At 32.4% G+C, this 8,712-nt stretch overlaps 1 long non-coding RNA gene across 1 annotated transcript; it reads left to right on the plus strand.

Annotated features, from left to right (window-relative positions):
* The first annotated feature begins 4,324 nt into the window (after positions 1-4,324).
* On the plus strand, positions 4,325-7,163 carry LOC132293684 (uncharacterized). Its single transcript, XR_009477882.1, has 3 exons — positions 4,325-4,486; positions 5,268-5,437; positions 6,353-7,163. It is a non-coding gene; the product is annotated as an uncharacterized LOC132293684 (long non-coding RNA).
* The last annotated feature ends 1,549 nt before the right edge of the window (positions 7,164-8,712 follow it).

Genomic DNA, 8,712 nt, shown 5'->3' on the forward strand with positions numbered 1-8,712 from the left:
AACTTTACAAAAACTCTGCTTGGTTTAATTTTTTGAAAACTCGGTTATAAAAATGCCTGTTTTCAGAGAACTATAAAAAGATTGTTCTTTGAGAACAGTTTTCTGAGTTTTTGAGGACTGTTTTTAGAGTTACAAACCAAACAGGCCTTATACATACCTTTCAATTTAATAGAGAATGGTAATTACTCAAATTTAGATAGGGATTTATCTTCGAGCCTTGGTCAAATGGGTTAATTGTAAAGAGGTATGGGTAATGGGTGAAGACAGTGATTTATTGATAGCTTCCACTCTAGAAGTGCTTTATATAAATCAATTTCTACTGAAATACTTTAATACCAATTATAGGTCATGTTCAAGCAGAAAAGTTGCAGGAATGAATTAATGGGCCTTGCAGGAATCAATTAATGGGCCTGACAAACCATATCCATTATTGGGGAAAAAAAATGACTGGTTTGAAGGCTGTTGGCAAATAAGGTATGCATTTTCCTTCTTAAAATTATTGCATTTGTTTTTCTCCACATAAAATTTTCCTCAAAGTATTCATGGATGTTCTTACCACTTTAGTAATTGTACACCTATAAATGATCCAAATGTGTTTATGAACTTTTTTTTTTTTTTGTTTTTTTTTTTTTTTTTCCCTCCTTAGTTGGTATTCACACACACATGCCTCCACCGAGGCTCGAACCCCTAACCTCCCTTTTGAGAAGTAGGAGCCCTATAAATTTGTACTTTAAATTTTCTACAAATTTAAAAAATTTAAACTAGCAATTGTAGACCTATAAATGATTCAAAATGTGATTACTAATATATGAGTTTAGAGATTTAGATAAAAGTAGTGCTGTCACGAGATTCTCATTTTTTATTCTGAGCACCTCTTTCGGGAAAAACTTTTCTAATTCTCACAGTTGAATGAAAATATGTCTTGTTCTCCGTATTATATTGCAATATATTAAACAAAAACTAAGAGTACTCGTGCTCAAAAACCTTCCAAGACTTGGTCTTGTATAATTCATGTGACAGAATACATCTAGAACTAGCATATATATATATATATATAATAACGAATTAACAAACAACGTAGAATTAATATGACGAACAACCTTATGTATTTCCATCCACGTTAGAAATAGTTTATAATATGAAACAATAGGTTTCACTTTAATGCATTTTACCGTCTAAGAGGCAAAAGGGTTGGGATTATGACGTGTCCAATGGATTAATACTAATCGTTTAATGCATTTTACCATTTCAAAGAAATATGCATGTCAAATTATCACGGTACTATATTCGGAGAAAATTTTGATTTAATTTGAAGCAATTAATGACCTGACACAGCCTAAGTTGGGAGTGCCTAAATCCGACTTCTCAATCCCTGCATGGTGCCAAACTTGTAAGAATTCATATATATATATATATATATATATATATATATATATATATATTTGATAATTAAATTTATAACTTAAAATCTATTATGTTAAGTTTAAACTAAATTTTCTCAAATTTCAATTCCAATTCTAAGGCACCAACTCCATGCAACCGAACATAATATTATTATGTTTCTCAGTGAATTAATTAATGTCCTTTTCATTTATACTTTTTATTGCCTCAATTTTGCTGTATAGTAATTCCGCATTTTGCACATTACTTTTTAGTAATTAGATTTCAATGCACAATATTCCACCCATATTTTATATGTTATGCACAGTTTTTTGAATAAAATTTGCCAAGGGTGTTTATCCATTTAACTTGAGTCAAGTTCTGGTACCTTCACTCCTTGTGCCAAATAGGGGGATAGGGATTGATTCAGCAGGATTAAATTTGAATTGACTTTACTTTAGAATTGACTTTACTTAGTGTCTCATATATATAAATATATATACAGCGGGAGAGGATTGATTTAGTGGAATTAAAATTGAATTGACTTTAGTTTAGTGTATCATGTCTATTTATAAATATATAAATTCAAGTCATTTATTATCTATCTACAAATTTATATCATAAGCCATTTATTTTCTTTTGTAAGGAAGGTTGTTGCACGACTTATACAAATCTATAATTTTATAACTTTTAAGTCATTTATTATCTTTTGTAAGGAAGGTTGTTGCACAATGTTCTGAAATATATATATATATATATATATATATATAAATTTATAACTTCAAGTCATTAATTATTTATATATAAATTTATAACTTGAAGTCATTTATTATCTTGTGTAAGGAAGGCTGTTGCAGGACGTTAATACATTATTACAATATTTTTCTAGTGATGACAAAAGTCCAAGATTGCACGGTGGTTACATGACATTTATTGCTTTAATTAATTAATTTATTTAATTATGCATTCATATTTATGTTATATTATCATATGATTAAATTTTTTTTTTTTTTTCCTAAATAATAAAATTTTTCTTCTATTTTTCTATTGGGACAAATAGCGACTGAGGTGGTGTTTGGGAAGCTTCGAGTAGGGTTTAAAGGACTACCTAAGATTTTTAAACACCGCCTTAGATATCATTAGTGGGTGATCGATTTTTGCATGACTTTAATACATGTTGTAAAATAAATTTTGAAGATGACAAAATTCCATGACTAAATATTTGAATATTGTCAACTAACTTAATATATGTTAATCACACTTGGAATGGACTTGGCATTTTAAATGAATTCAATGGTGTTGTCACATTCAATTTGACCTAAGAAGGGAAAATTGTTATGGACACATGGTTAATGTACACACGAAGAAAACAAAAGAAACCATAAAAAGAAGAAAATATCTGAAAACCAATCCTTGCAAACCTGTTTGGGTTTAGAGTCTATTATACTTCATCCACCATTTGAACAAGGTTCGAGGCTTGGTATTGTACTTGGTGAAGAAAATATATGAAATCTAGGTGAAGTAAACAACCTCAATTCTTAATTAAATGAAATCTGGGAGGGATGAATATCACAGTGGTAAATTTTGAGTATTTTAAGAGGTCCAACACTATCATTTTGTGCTTACAAATTTGCAATTAAAACAACTGTAAATCATAAATCCTAGCTAATCATATCCATGTAGACCGCACTTAGAATAGACTCGATGCATCTAGAATGAACTTGGACAATATCGTAATTTTAAAATCAATATTAGGGGGAAAAGACAATTATAGACACTCAATGCATCTAGAATTAACTTGGACAATATTGTCATTTTAAACTCAATATTGGTGGGAAAAGACAGTTATAGACACGTGTTCAATAAGAGATGAAAATGAAAGGGGATCGTAGAACTTGGAGAAGATATATCATATATGAAAGGTAGTGGCCTAAATAACTTTTCGATTAACATGAAGGCATAATCAAGTGATACTTTTTCACTTTTCAAAGTAGGAGGTCCAGTGTTCTTGGATGTGAGTTTTTTTGTCAAAGTAAAATAAATAAATAAATATATATATATATATATATATGTGTGTGTGTGTGTGTGTAAAGAAAATAAGGAAAAAACACACCTCTCGACTCTTGATTACACAAAACAAAGGAGTTATGCTACTGAATTTGCGACTCAAGCAGCTGTTAACAAAGGGACTGGTAGAAGCATATGCTCAACACATGAAGAAACCAAAGGAGAGTGTAAAATATACATGGAGGAATATGTGAAATCTAGTTGACAGAACAACTTCTCATATTGGAAGTTGGAAGTTCGTATTCCCTTAGAAATTTTTTACAATAATTGTCTTGTTCATATGGGACAGAAGAATAAGTACATGTGATCGGTGATGGATTATGGGATTGTAAAAGAGCCCAACAATACCACCATCATTGTCAAAAAAGAAAAAGAAAAGAAGGTATCAGTCTTAATTATATAAAGCAAAATAATTATCCTAACCATTCGGATCCACGTAAATTACAATTGAAATGGGTTAAATGTGTTAAAGAAACAGAAAATATATTAACTAAAGTGGACTAGATACTATCTCGTTCTTAAATATCAAACTAAAAGAATTTTGCTAACAAATTTACAAATAAAGAAATTGTTGACTACAAATGAGGATGGCAATTTCTTCTGACCCAACGGGTGTCCGACCAGCCCTGCCCAATGAGATAAGTATGAAAAGCTATATATATATATATATATATATATTTTTTAAAAGTAAGGACGGGTCTGGGATTTTAAAATTAAAACCGAGTCGGGTTCGGAGGGGCTCATGATACTGTTTATTATGTAACAATATTACCATTTTACCCCTATTCTTATTAGAAATAACAAAGATCCAGCCTTATATGTTGTTACACTTTTACCCCTGTTCTTATTAGAAATAACAATGATCCAGCCTTATATGTACGTTAGAAGCCTAGGGTTCCTCACTCCTCATATCACCCATCGCCTCTCATCTTACCTCTACTTTGCTACCCACTGCCCACTCCGATCGGCATTCTCCGATGACCAAGGGACCGGCGGTTATTTCTATCTGATGATCGACTACTCAATGGCCACTCAATATGTACCCTCTCTGTCTAGTTCTATCTCTTTCTATATCTCCTTAATTTCTCTCTACATGTTGTGTTTTGCTCCTATATATAAATTTCCTTATTAGCATGAGTTTGAAGTTGCATGTGATGTTATTATAGAACACATCTGAATTTTTTCTTAATTTGACACTTGAAAGCCGAAGTTTAGTGTGAGTGCGTTTTTTGAATATGAGATTATTTTAGGCCTTTTTGGTTCAATTTTCTAAAAATAATTCTCAAGAGCTCATTAAAAAAAAAAAAATTTGTTTACAAATAACTATAAAAGACATTTCTTTGAAAACAATTTTTTGTATAGTTTTTTTTATTTTATCTCTCAGAAACAGAAAATTATAAAAAATAGACTCTTTCTCTCTTTCTTTCTCTCTCCCCATCATAGGTTTGTGTTTTTTTGAATATGAGATTATTTTAGGCCTTTTTGGTTCAATTTTCTAAAGATAATTCTCAAGATCTCATTAAAGAAATTTTTTGCTTAGAAATAACTATAAAAGACAACTATTTGAAAACAATTTTTTGTATATATTTTTTATTTTTATCTCTCAGAAACAGAAAACTATACAAAATAGACTCTTTCTCTCTCTCTCTCCATCATAGGTTTGGAACAGGTATGCGTTAGCTTCACGGTTAATGGGGGTACCATTTAAGGAAACCTATCTTGGACCCACCTTGTTGCCTTTCCTAACTATAAATCCTAATTAACCTGATCCATATATGTATATTGTATACTGAACTTGGAATGGACTCAACATATCTCAGGTGAACTCAATGGCAACTCAGTGCACAAGGCTCCCGCCACTGGGGATTTAGAGATGGTGAGATGTACGATACCTTACTTACACATGCGAAGAGGCTGTTTCCCGTATCGAACCCATGATCTTTGGGTCAAAATAATGCAACTTTACTGTTGCGCTAATGTCCACTCTCAGGTAAACTCGATGATTCATTATATTTATCTTGATATAGTGAGGAAAAGACAATTATGGACATGTCCTAAAAAAAAAATGAGAAAAATGAATAGGAAATATTCAGTGGGGGGAAAAGAAAAAAAAAAAAAGAGTGCATGAGAGGTATTTGTAAATCTTTTAAGGATTATTAGAAAACAGCCATTATTTATAGCACAACACTGTGCATTAATAAAAGTTCAAGGGGATTTCTAGAAATTACTAGCAGGGGTAATATGTTAAAAGTGAAAGTTCAATGATTTCATTTGCAATAATCCATGCACAACATATTACTCAGTGGCTAATATTTAATATGAGACCACTATGGCCAGTTTCTAGACTCAACAGAACAGGTACTATTGCACATGCAGCAGCGATGGTTGAATTAAGGAGTGTGGGTTAAGTTGCATGACCTTGCAGTGATGTTTGAAGCCTGAAGGGACTTCTGAAACTTGCACTTAACATCACAGTTATTGGCAACTTGCACTTAACATCATAGTTATTGGCAGACATATACAAACTCTCTAATGAAAACTATCTGTTGTCTTGGTGTTGATGTTGGGTAGTGATGTTGTTTATATTCCATCTTTCTTTTTTTGGTTCCAGTTAGTCTGTTGGAAAACTTCCAAAATATGCTGGAGGCAAATTAGTTTCACAAAGTCCTACAAAACAGTGTGCTAAAATTATATTCCTGGGATCAGAGTTACGTTCTTTTAGTGAATGCTTTGGTCAAGGGAGCAGAAATGCAGTCCAAATTTTTCCCTTACCGAGTTGATATGAAGAAATCTTATTCATGAAACCATTGATTAATGATAACAGCATGTGTAGCCAAATAGTTGTAATCGTCATCGACTGCTTTTACCTACTGACTTACCATTGTGTTTTGGTTTGATACTGCAGATGATGCATTGGAGAATTATGAAGACATTGCAAAAGACATTCCTTACCATCATGTTCCCCCGAAGGCTACTTACAAGATGCAAGGGGATGATTGGATGAAGCTCGGCACATCCAATCATGAATCATGAAAGGCTGATGTATCTCCATAGTGCTGCTGATTCCTGGCTGAAACAGCTCAGTGTCCAGCACCATGACTTCAACTATTTTACTTCGCACTCTACCATGGAGATTGGTATGTCTTTGTAAATTCTTACATCCTTTGGGTCTGTCCGCTGCTCTGGCGACTGCCATTCGAAGATTCTCCAGCTGCAGTAATGAATGCATTTAGAAACCGAGAGCTGCATTTTTTTGATAGCCATGGACATTTAGTTTCAAGGTAACAGTTCAATCCATAGAGTTCTTTTTCCCTTTTCGTTGAAGAGGGAGGAGTAGTTTAAGACTGCCATTCAAAGATTTTCCCACTGCAGTAATGAAACATGTTTAGAAACTGAGAGCTGCGTTTTTTTTATAGCCATGGACATGTAGTTACAAAGTAACAGTTCAATCCATAGAGGTCTTCTTCCTTTTTCCATGGAGAGGGAGGAGTAGTTAAAAGACTGTCGTTCAAAGACTCTCCCACTGCGTTTTTTTTTGATAGCCATGGATATGTAGTTACAAAGTAACAGTTCAATCCATAGAGTTCTTTTTCCCTTTTTGTTGGAGAGGGAGTATTAGTTTAGGAAGAAGAGGAAACTTGAAATTTTGGTGGTGTTTGTGCATGAACTCTAGCTTGTATTACTTCTATACATCTTTTATAATTCATTTTCCGTCAGATGCTGGCTTTTTTTTTTTTTAATTTACGGGCTTTATGCTGTCCCTCAGCTTCGTGCATGTTAGATAATAATGCAGCCCTTGTAATTTGTTGGTAACATTGTAATTTAAAGCTTCCATGGTGTTGTCAATGCTGGCTGTTTCATTAAAGTTCATCTCATAATTGTTACATATATATATATATATTTTTTTTTTCTTAGTTGGGACTCACACACACTGCCTCCAGTGAGGTTCGAACCCTTGACCTCCTTTTGGGAAGTAGGAGTCTTGTACCGCTAGGCCACAGGCCTGTTGGTAATAATTGTTATATTATAAGTCATTATCTTCTTTGATTCACTCTACTGATCTCTTTCCCAGGATCTTGAACCCTTCAAAATTTTCTCCCATCAAAGAGTATTGATCGAACAACAATTTGATGATATTCAGACCTTGAATTGTTGACATGGTTGATGTTCAATATTCTGGTTAATTACATATTTGATGATATTTAGACTTTGAATTGTTGACTTTTCTTTGGCGAACACAAAATATATATAATTTAAGATCTTTGGACATATATTTTTCTTAATTAGGTGAGTTATTTCTGTATAGAAGCTAGTTCTTCAAGGTCATTGACCATGTAACAACATCATAACTGCTTTGTTAGGTTGGGTTGTTGTTCCTCCTATTTTGAAGTCATCTCTTGTGAATTTTATATCAAATAGTCTAGTCAGCATCTAGACTATTTATTGTCTGTTTTCCTACCAAACTATTGATTATACTATCAATTAGCATTCGTTTTATAGTTAAATTTCCAGCTAATTTCATGTAATTTCTAATTAATTATTTTGCCATATAAATGTTTCTGGCTCATTTACTCATTAATGACATTTGATATCCTTGTTTTTTTGGTCCTCTATGTCTCACATGGCCCAACCGCAAGAGAGACGAGAATTAGAGAAAATATATTACAAAATAAATAAAAAGTTTTTTTTGTACTAAATGCAAAACTAAAAACTGAAGTGCCGTGGACCCGTAGTTGGGTTGCTCTCATGTTCGGATGTTTGTATTCGAGTCTTACACTCTTTTCTTCCTCTATTTGGAAGTAGAATTATATTAAATATGACGATCATTTAATTATTATGTTTCGATCCTATATTCGAGTCTTGTACCATTTTCTTTCTCCGTTTGAAAGTCGAATTATATTAAATACGGTGATCATTTAATTATTATGTCTCGATTGTAAAACATGATCAATGTTTCAGTCTTATGATTTATGAGAAAATGAAACATATGTTTACGAAGTACGATTTAAATAGAGTACTACTGTTACCTAAGTAGGTGGGATTCAACGGGGGGATTCAAAAGTAACGAGACACAATGGAGAATAGAGACTCCAAACAAGTAACAAGAAACTCTTTCCCAAAAACTTCTGACTAATTTAATTTAATTTGTATATATTTTTGTCACTTAACCATGAAAAAAAGAAGAATAAGAAGTAGTTTTTATCTTCGTCTTTTCTGTATGCTCGGTTGTGCTTTTAAATCAAGTTTGATATTCGTATTTTTATT

Source organism: Cornus florida, unplaced genomic scaffold (assembly GCF_030987335.1).
Source record: "Cornus florida cultivar Cherokee Brave unplaced genomic scaffold, ASM3098733v1 CherokeeBrave_3.0.0_Hap2_Chr02, whole genome shotgun sequence".
In the NCBI taxonomy this organism is placed as follows: Eukaryota; Viridiplantae; Streptophyta; class Magnoliopsida; order Cornales; family Cornaceae; genus Cornus; species Cornus florida.